We start from the raw sequence: 11,719 nt of genomic DNA, 5'->3' as shown, positions 1-11,719 counted from the left end.
AATTAATAAAGTTTGTCAAGTCAAAATTTAGGTTGCCTTGGCTCGAGAAAGTATAGCCTGAAAGTTTTGAAGTTTTTTCAATGTGAAAATTTTACAGTTGAGGGCAATTTTTTTTTTTTTTTTTAGAATAGATTAGATTCAAATTTATTTTCATTGTACATGTATGGTAGGCAACGAAATGCAGTTAGCATCTAACCAGAAGTGCAATAAGCAGTAAGTACAGGATATACAGTGTCTACAATATGTTACAAATGTACAATAAATATACAAACAAGGCAGTATTATGGACATAATTTACAGATTTTAAATACTATCAGCATGATATACAGATGTGTTATGAACATACTATACAGATGGATTATGTAAAAGTGTATGTACACTATAAGCAGAAACTATGAACATATGAACATCATTTACACTAGTGCAATGGACAGTAAAAAAGTGCATACAAAATATTTCAGTGTGCAAATGGATTACTCAGTATTCTGGATGAACAGACAGTAGTTCAAGTAATAACAAGTTACTGTTTTTGTTTGTTTGTAAATCAGATGTAGTGATGAGGAGGGGGGGGGGGGGGTCTGTGTGTGTGTGGGGGGGGGGGTGTTGGAGGGGGGTGGCAGGGTGTCAGAGGGCAGAGTTCTGTAAGGAGACAGCTGTAGGGAAAAAGCTGTTCCTGGATCTGCTGGTCCTTCTCCTGAGGCTCCTGAAGCGCCTCCCGGAGGGCAGGAGGTTAAACAGTCCGTGGTCAGGGTGAGAGGAGTCCTTAAGAATGCTGCGAGCTCGACATAGACAGCGTTTTCTCTGGATGTCCTCAATAGCAGGAAGTGGTGTCCCTGTGATGTGTTGGGCAGTTTTCACCACCCTCTGCAGTGCTTTGTAACTGTGCAGTTCCCATACCAGACTGTGATACAACTGGTCAGGATGCTCTCAATCGCACACCGGTAAAAGTTCACCAGGATGGCTGAAGACAGCTGGTTCTTCTTCAGTGTCCTGAGGAAGAAGAGGCGCTGGTGAGACTGTGAGCCTCTGATACAGTCTATCAGAGAAAAACAAAAACAGATAGTTGAGAGGAGACAGACAGAGAGATGAAAAGAGACAGACACTCAAATACTTTTTACAGTACTCACTACATGGTAAGGAGTTAAAGAACTATCTAGACACATGAAGTGGGTCTCTTCTCTGAATTTCTTCTCACTGACAGTGTCCCTAAAAAGTCATATGAAGTCACATGAAGGTAAATTTAAGAGGTAACACTTTACAATAAGGTGTCATTGGTAAACAATAGTTAATGTATTAATTAACATGAACTAAAAATGAACAATACATTTGCTACAGTATCTATTAATCTTTGATAATGTTAGTTAATGAAAAAGATTACAAATATGCTAAAAAAAATTGTTTTTGTTTTTTTTTTTTTAAATGCATGCAACCATCAGTGGCATTACTTACATTAATAAAGTCTTTCTGATCTATTTTAAGACATCTTTAAAGGCTCATTTTAGGTGAAATAAGACTTTTAAAGACCCTTTAAAGAGCAGCAGAATCCCTGTCACTTCGAATAATATATCATAATACGTCATAAATGTTTGAAATCGCACACATTTGCAATGACAGTCTCTATGATTATGACCAAAGCATCCTTACAATTAAAAGCCATTAACACAAACTCACATTTTTAAGAAAACAAAAGTAATAAAATGTTTTTTGACTTTACTGCCACCGAATCTCAAATCCACCACACCTTACGAACATCCGGAAGTGAATGAACCTGGATATGCGCATTAATGCCAGTCAGTACGGCGCGCACGCGTATATACGGTAAATACATAAACGTGACGTCACCACGTTACTGCGCATGCGTTTTATAGACATACCTTACGTCACTTTGCGCATGCGCGGTAAACACATACGTGACGTACATACGTGACGTCACCGCGCTACAGTCTGCAGCGAGGAGTACTTGTCAGCGAGTGGTCTCACAACAAGCTCACAACAAACAAATTTATTCTTGTTCAAGACCTTTTAAAAATAAAATATTACAGCGATTGCACACAATCCACCCATTAGAACACACCAACGGCTAAATTCAGATTTTTGTGAGCTGGTAAATTGTGAAAATGAAAGATTTGCAGCAGCCTCTCTGACAGCGCAAGACTTCAACACTGGCATGGGGAAAAAGGTCTACATACTGAAACTACAGCCTTTTACATTAAAACACTTCAGCGAATCAACACAAAACAATGAAAAGAACATATTATACGGATGAAAATGAGTGTTTATGAGTGCTTGTGAGATTTGATGTCTCTAATTGCTGAACATCACATCGATTGCTCTGCGCTCCAGAACACGGTGATGTCTGGCTTTTCGGTGATAGAAACGGACAAATAAATACACATTTCATTCCCACTGACAAGCTAAAACAACATATGTTATAATTACCGGGTCAGCTCTCATTAATAATTGATGTCTGGCCAGAGATCAGTATGAAATACGAGAGAAAAATCACCGCTCCGATCAGAGAGTGCAGTCTGATCGTGCTCACAATAAACGCATTTTTATAGTTTTTTAAGAGCTTTTAAAAATAATATATTACAGCGATTGCATGCAATCCATCCATTAGAACACAACAAGAGCTAAATTCAGGTGTTTTTGAGCTGTTTATGTGTGAAAATGAAAGACTATTTGACAGCGCGAGGCGGCCCTTTTCTAAACACTGGAATGGAAAAAAGTCTACACACAGAAACTACAGCGTTTTACATTAAAACACTACAGCGAATCAACACAAAACAATTAGAAGAATATATAGAGATTAAAATGAGTGCTTGTGAGATATTTTTGTCTAAGGCCAGAATAACACATTGCATCGATCTCTCGAGTTACAGAGGACGCTGATTCTGGCTTTTCGGTGCAAGAACGGACAAATCACATAAAAAGATTATTTCAAAATACATAATAGCTTGGCGAATATAAACGAAAACAGCCACGTGAACAAAGTGTATAAATCGGAAAATGGATCATGATACTGGATTTGAATATTAAAGTGACTGCATTTACCAGCTGCTTTCTGTTTTGAATTTTAATCTATAAAAAACAGAAAATAATTCGTCTTGGCTGTTTTTTTTTGTATGTCTATATTTTGTATTGTCAATAGTAAATATTATGAAAACAATAACTGTTGTAATTTTGACATCATTATATAGTTTATGTATTATAATTGCAAAAAAACAATTTAGCAACTCACATAGTTATCATTCATCACTGCTTAAAAATGTAAGTTGAAAAATAAACTCTTAAAGCATGAAATAAGATACAGAATCAGTAAATTAGATTTTAATGTGGGTATATTATCAGTGAACTAATCATTAAATATTTGTAATCATTCAAAAAATATTGGCCCCTTTCATAATGTTGTTCAGAAATGAAGGCCACAATGCTAATGTTGTCCACATGATGGCGCCACAGGATAGCAAATACTTCAATGTCTGTTCAAAGATTTGAAAATTTTTCATTTATATGCATAAATATAAAATGCATATACATGCATTCTATTTTCATAAACTTTAATAAAGCCCAATATCGTATTTATGCAAAAACTGTAATCTCCTAAGTACCATTACTTTTTTCCTTATTTGAATAGTGTTGATAACATATTTCTCAAGTTATCACACATAAAGTGAAGAAGGGAAACTATATTAGTTATCTATTTTCATATTGTCAATATAATAGTACTCACATAAGGGACTGTGCATAATTGCTGTTGTCATAGCCTAGGCTTTTTATTAGAACAGAAAATAGCAAGGGTCCATAGAAAAATACTGTTGTAGGTTTTTTTTTTGCAGCAAGGCAGCTCAAGAAGGTTGGACACACAAGTAATGTGGCTCTTTTGCCCCAAGGCCAAGCCAACATCAAAGTTAGTTCACTAACTTTACCTTCTAGTTATTCTTATTCTTCTGACCCAAAATTTTGCAACTCTTAACTCCTCCTAGAGCTTTAACTCTACAAACTCGAAACTTGGGTCAGACTTTCAGACTGTTCTGACTTGGTGTGCTATATCTTTTCAGACTGATTTGACTTTCAGTTTTCTTAAAAATTTATATTAAAAATCATAAAAACCCCATAGACTTACATTGCAGAGTGCTCAAATTGAGTCAGGACTATGGTGGCCCATTAGTGCACAAGCCAAAAATTCAAATCTAAACTCCCTGAAGCCCTAGACTCAATTAAACTACCATTCTATGTCTATCTATCTATCTATCTATCTATCTATCTATCTATCTATCTATCTATCTACAGTATCTATCTTCAAACTTTTTCTATCTATCTATCTACAAACATTTTCTTGCTTTCTTGCTTTCTTTCTTTCTATCGGTCTATCTATCTATCTGACTGTTTCTATCAACCAACCAACCAACCAACCAACCAACCAACCAACCAACCATCCAATCTATCTACTCATCTAATATTTCTAATTTATCTATCTATCTATCTATCTATCTATCTATCTATCTATCTATCTATCTATCTATCCTAGCAACATGCTAAATGTTAGAAACATGCTAGTCGAATGCCGACATGCTAGTCACATGCTAATCATGCTAGAAACATGGTAGCAACATGATAGAAACATGTTAGCAACATGCTAATCATGCTAGCGGGGGATGAAACATGATGCTAATCATGCTAGCGACATGCTAGCAGCATGCTAATCATCCTACAAACATGCTAGTGACATGCTAGCAACATGCTAATCATGCTAGAAACATGCTAGCAAAACATGCTAATCATGCTAGAAACATGCTAGCAACATGCTAATCATGCTAGAAACATGCTAGCAACATGCTAGTCACTTTGCTAATCATGCTAAGAACATGCTAGCAACATGCTAATCATGTTAGAAACATACTAGCAACATGCTAATCATGCAGGAAACATGCTAACGACATGCTAGTAACTTGCTAATCATGCTAGCGAAATTCTAGTCATTTGCTAATCATGCTAGTGACATGTTAGATACCTTGCTAATCATGCTAAGTACATGCTGGTCACTTGCTAAATGGACACTTTTTATTTCACTTCTTTTGGACTGATGCATGCAACCCGCTGAGTGCCATCAAACAGCTTGAAAGATCAATTTCTTTCTTTCTTTCTATCTTCTTTTTTTCTTTCTTTCTTTCTAATAAATCTTTTTTTTTCTTTCTAACTAATATTTCATTTTTCTTTCTTTTTATTTCTTTCTATCTTCTTTCTTTCTTACTAATCTTTCTTTTTCTTTCTTACTAATCTTTCTTTTTTTTTCTTTCTAATGAATCTTTCTTTTTTCTTTCTAACTTATCTATCTATCATTCTTTCTAACTAATATATCTTTCTTTCTTTCTAACTAATCTATCTATCATTCTTTCAAACTAATCTATCTATCATTCTTTCTAACTAATCTATCTATCATTCTTTCTAACTAATATATCTTTCTTTCTTTCAACTAATCAATCTAACTTTAAACTACTTTAAACTTCGAACTACTTTAAACTTCTAACTTCTTTAAACTTCTTCAAACTTTCTGGTCAGGCTTTCTCAAGCCAACTTAAAGTTTGTCTCAACAAACTTTTTTTTCTAGTTGACACACTGTTTTCCTAATTAATGTTGTTCAGTTGCTTTGACGCAATCTTTTTTGTTTAAAGCGCTATATAAATAAAGGTGACATGACTTGTTAAAATATGTAATATGCCTATAAATAATATGAACATAACCTACTTAAGTACATTATATATTATAACAAACACCTGCAGAGGGCACCTGGCGATGTTTCACTTTACAGCTTGATTCCAGGACGTTTAGATCCATGTAACTTTAATATTTGGCTACCTGCAAACTCAGAGCGAGGGTTTGAAATTTTATTTTGGAATTGTGATGTACAACAAATCACATAGGCTTAACAGAAATATATTAATGTAATCTCCTGTATTTTCATAGTTTTATAAATGATTTACGTGAAATAATACAAACGGTTTATGAATGTTAAGCAACCCAAACACTTATTTTATATATACTGCCTTTTTAAACATTCAAGTACTTTTCAAGTACCTTTTCAAAAACATGACCGTTTTCAAGGGTTTTCCAGGACTTAAATTTCAAAAAGTCAAATTCAAGTACTTCAAGCACTTCCTTGTATGAACCCTGGTTTAAAACATTGAGTCTGCATGTTCTTACCGGCCTGCCTCAGATCTCTTGTGTCTCATCCGCTGGAGGAAGCTGTTCATTTCCAGCTGTTCTGCTGCATGACACGCTTTTATTCTGCATTGCTCTGCAGTTCTTCAGCAGCTCTCTTACTGCTCCTCCGTTCATCTTTCTCTCTCTCTCCTGGTCTTTATTCTTCATCTCTCTCTGTCTCCAGTGTGAAAGATAAATGATGCAGAGCTCTGCTCCTGTCTGCCTCTGCTATATGGGTGTCTCTTCTGTCTCTTCTTTCAGTCATTCATCCATCAGCTTTTAAAGGAAGTGCTGAAGAACCCAGGAGTATCAACTACAGACACAGGCCTCTTTTTGTTTCTCCCCTCTTCTTCTTTTCTCTTCATCTCTCTCTCTCTCTGCTCTAAGTCTTTCTCGTTCAGATCTCTCAGCTTCATACTCTGCTCTGAATCTCTCCACCATCTCTTTTCTCACTCTCTCCATCTCCTCTTGTATTTGTTTCTCTTCTCTTCTTCTCTTTTCCTCATCTCTTTGTCTCTCTGCTCTAAGTCTTTCTTGTTCAGATCTATTAGCTTCAAACTCTGCTCTGACTTTCTCCTCCATCTTTTTTCTCACTTTTTCCATCTCATGTCTTTGTTTCTCCTCTCTTCTTCTATTCTCTTCATGTCTCAGTCTCTGCTTTTCTTCTTCTCGTCTGAAGTTCTGAGCATCTTTGTACATCTGGTTAATGTAGTGTCCTCTATTCTGTGCTATCATTGAGTCAATCTTCTGCAGGAGATCATTCACCTGCTCTCTGTTATTCAGATCTCTGTTGTTGAAGATGTGATATCTGCCTCCACACTGCTGAACTAGATGTCTTAATCTCCTGTTCTCCACAATGAGGTCCTCTATGGGCTCATCTTCCAGCAGATCTCCATGAGTGAAGAGAATGATGGAGTATTTAAACACCTCCTGACCCAACATCATCTCAATCATCGGAGGAATCTGCTGCTCATGTTCAGTGAATCTCATATTCACAGGAAACACAATGAGAAAAGCGTGTGGTCCAGGACTGGATAAATACACACTTCTGGCTATCTCTGTGACTAACTCTTCAGGTCTCATCTGTGTGTCAAAGAATGGAGGAGTATCAACTACAGACACAGATCTGCCTGAAACAGTGGCGTGTGCTTCTGAACATACAAGGGTAACTGAATTCATTCTCTGTACAGATATGAACTCTCTCCGTCCCAGGATTGTGTTTCCAGCTGCACTCTTCCCAACTCCACTTCTACCCAGAAGAACAATCCGTCGGGATGAGAGACGGTCAACAGGAGCGTCTGGTTCAGGACAAAACCAGGAAAAGAAAAAACATGTGAATAAACTTGATGAGTCTAAAGATCAATAATTCACTCACTCTATGGTAATACCTACTACTTCTTTCACTTCTGTTTCAGTTTTTATAACCATTTCTTACTATGTGTAAGTAAGTTGATGTTTTTTAGCATGTGTGTTTAGCATGCGTGTTATTTTTTTAGGATTACTGATAAACTATTGTAGTTTGATTTGTATTAGTTATTTATTGGATTATTATTATTATTTTTTTGTTGAATTATGCCTGAATAGGCCTTTTATTAAGTTTTAGTTTTATTTAATTTGAGTTATTTTAATACTTCAACCAACTAAATGGAAATAAAATTCTATATATATATATATATATATATAAGGGGTGTGGCTGAAGCCGAATACCTTATTCGGAAAGGCACGGTTAGGCTTCAAAAACGAATAACGGATAACGAATAGTTCTGCCCGAATATTCGGCTGAGGCTGCAGCACAGTCTGGTGTTTGCTAGATTCACAGGTGAGCCCGGGGATCAGCGCAATATTTTACACAGACCTCTAAATTCACTCAATGAGTGTGTGAAGTGAATTAACATAAACTTTATGAATTAAAAGAGCGCAAATCACACACCGCATTGCTGTTGCCACTCCGTGCATCTCTCAGAAATCAGAGCTTGGCAAGAGCAGGCCTAATATTACCTAAATATGACATCATACACGTTCTACTATTTGTGCATATATAAAAGGCAATGATTTAAACCTTATAGGCTACGATATGATACACGAATGAAAAAGCACAGCGCGATTGCCAATCAAACAGCCGTGTTGCCGTCTCTGCGCGTCTCCGTCTCTTAAAAACCAAACCAGCTCTCTGTCTAGAGTATAGGCTAATAATCAACTTAAATACAGATACATTTTCTACTAGGCCTACATGTTTACTTCCTTAACTTTTGCTGGTTTGCGTGGCACATCCACATTTGTTTAGTGAAGTTCAAAAAAGACTTGTTTAAATAGTTCTGCATAATGAAATGTTAGCCTTGAATTAATTCATGCACTAAATGTTTGTCATGAAATCTTCCTAATTTTATGATAAATGTATTTTAGAAAATAATAATGTTATATTTTAGAACACTGAATAGGGCAAATAGTCAAAATATTTTTCCATACTCTCTCTTTTTTCCCCATAGGTTCTCCAGACCTGCGAATTACTGTTGTTACATGTTGTTTTACATAATCCTCTAAAATTACAACGCAGTAACAAGTGTGTGAATTAGCTAAATGAGTTTATAAATGAAAAAAGCGCAAATAAAATAGCAGTGTTGCAGTTGCTTTTTTCCATGCATTTCCTGGAAATGACTTAAATCATTTTCCATATTTCTAAATTGCATAGGAACCCTTACTGTTTTAATTTAGATACTTAAATATCTATTTATTGGATCACGAAAGGTCCCCAAGCTGGGATTCAAACGCACGTTGCTCGAAGCACTGCTTGTACAAGGAAATCAGCTCCGACTGTTAGAAGATGTTTAAATAGGCTAAATGTTATAATCATAAAAAAAAATATTATTTTAGTTAAACACGGCATATTTGTTCAGCGATAACTACGAAAAAAGATAGGCTGTAAGACCATAAACATAACGGTCTTATCAAACACTGTACGAAATTCTGGTTCAAGCTCCGCCTATTTTTTTATCTGAATACAGATACGAATATGAATAATTTTGTGATTGATACAGATACAAATACTGGCTTCGCTGCACACCCCTAGTGTATATATATATATATATATATATATATATATATATATATATATATATTAAATTAATAAATGTGTATGTATATATGTGAGTGTGTGGTTGTACATACAGTTTTTTTTTGGTGTCATGTTAGAATCATTATTATACTCTTATACCTTTTGTTCTTTAATATTTTGAATTGTTTTTTAGCCTTATTTTTTTTTTTTTTCCATTTAAATGTTAAGTTTTGTAATTTTGTTGTATGCATTTGTAATTTTATTTAATTTCTTTATTTTTAAAATGTTTATAGGTAGTACTTATAAAGTTTTTGCTTTTAGTTTTGGATCTGTTTTTAGTTATTTTAATACTACAATTGATTGCTTCTGTTGTCCTCATTTGTATGTCGCTTTGGATAAAAGCGTCTGCTAAATGACTAAATAATAATTATAATAATAATAATAATAATAATACTAATATGCAACACATGATGTTCAACTGACTTCATTTAACTTTAACTGCAAGTTTGGCTTGTGTAGCGGTCTATATCTGAAACCCAAGAGTCATTCAGTGAAAAAAATGCAGATAATAATGAATGTAATCCACTATTTACCTAAAAAGACTCTGGAACATTTTAATAGGGTACAACGGGGCTAACCTTAAGGTTAACAAAAGTGCTATTCACTGCACCTAAAATGTATAATTGCAGAAAAAAGATATATGTTTGTATTGAACATTAATGTAGCAACAGATTGTGTGTTAAAATAAATCATTTGAGTTGTTTATTTGTTTAAAAATCTTATAAATGTATTAGGAGCCACGAGGGGCCTTTAACCCCACACACTGTATTGATACAAATACTTCAGCTAAAATAATACTTGATCAAAACAACCACTTTAGCAAAGTTTGTACTATTTTCTGCTTATTTTGAAAAACAGAATAATAAATTTATGTTCAATATGTATACTTTCATTAAAATGTTAATATAAAACGTATATTTTAAAATACAGAAACACAATGTTTTAATAAGTAAAGATTCTGAAAGTATTGAAAGAGATCCAATAATAATTGAATATATGTTTACAGTAGTAAAAACAAATGATAGTATATTATATGATATCATGTTTTTAAATGTTTTTCTCTAATATGAACACCCAACATAATATATAATATTTACCATCTGAATTGAACCATGTCATGTCAACTAATTTTTGCAATTCTCATTTGCTACTTAAATCTACAACATTTAAAAAAACAAAATATTAGATCAAGCAAGCACAAAATCAACTTTGCGCTGCTGTGCGCGACTGCGTCTAGGATCAGACAAATATACACATGCATCTTGAAAAGAGAATGTTTTGGAAAGTGCTACACCACGTTTTTTGCAACCTAGTGGTTTAGAGGAAAATAATGTCAAAGGCACCTTTAGCCTTGTTGTACCCTATCTGATTTTAATAACACTGACCTTTTAAGCTCTGGATAATTTTTTCAAGTAGCAGTCTAGCTTGCTCACTTGGTCGTTTCTTCTTGTTGTTGAACACATGGTATCTCTTGTCATATTTCTGAACGACTTTCTTCAGTGGCTCAGACTGACTAATATATTCTTCTATAGTCATGTTTTCATCCTCCAGTTTGTCTCCTCTGGTGAAGAGAATCCAAGTTTTCTTCAGGCGCTCGTCTCCCAGCAGCTTCTCAATCTTCTCCACAGCTTCTCTCTCTTTTCCTGTGAATCTGTCAACTTTGATAACTAGCAGAAACACACAGGAATCTGATTCACATTGCTGAAAAGTTTAGAAATTCTTCTGAATCTCATGATCACTCAGCTCTGTGCTAAACAATCCTGGTGTGTCAAAGACAGTGACCCATCGTCCACAGATCATCCCAGATTCTGCAGCTATGTCTCGTGTGACTGAAGTAGAGCTTTTCTTTGATTTGAAAGCTTCTTTTCCCAGGATTGTGTTTCCTGAAGCACTTTTCCCAATCCCTGTTCTTCCCAGTAACACCACATTCAAACCTCTGATCTTTCCTGCCATCATTGATAGGTGGCCTAAAACATGCTGCAAGACAAAAATGTACACACAATTGTGTTAGTCAGCAGATGAATCTTACTGCTTACCTGTTAAAGGGCTGTCAATATCTATAGTGTGGAACAAGGAGAAAAAAAATTATATTCTAGACAAGTGTACATAAAGGATGCTGATGTGACTAAATTCTGACCACATTGTTATTCATCTGCTCCCGCCAGTCCAGTAAACCATTACTAAGGTTTAGGGATGCCCCCCTAACAGTCGACTAACCATTAGCTGACAAGAAGAGACTTAGGTGACCAGAACTGCATTAGTTAATTAGTCAAAGATTTAAAAATAAAACACTCCACAGGATGTGGTGGAATAACGCTGTCAATGACTGACAAACTGTTAACAGCACGTCTTTCTTTGTGGTAACGGTCTTCTAGTGGTCGACCTAGATTTATCTAGATATAT

General features: G+C 35.1%; 1 pseudogene; it reads right to left on the bottom strand.

The window, feature by feature from the left end:
• Positions 1–829: 829 nt before the first annotated feature.
• On the bottom strand, positions 830–11,516 carry LOC109045676 (annotated as a pseudogene).
• Positions 11,517–11,719: the final 203 nt, after the last annotated feature.

Source organism: Cyprinus carpio, unplaced genomic scaffold (genome assembly GCF_018340385.1).
Source record: "Cyprinus carpio isolate SPL01 unplaced genomic scaffold, ASM1834038v1 S000000001, whole genome shotgun sequence".
Taxonomy (NCBI): Eukaryota; Metazoa; Chordata; class Actinopteri; order Cypriniformes; family Cyprinidae; genus Cyprinus; species Cyprinus carpio.
Note: the sequence above shows the minus strand (reverse complement) of the source record. Positions and strands in the feature narration are given on the sequence as shown.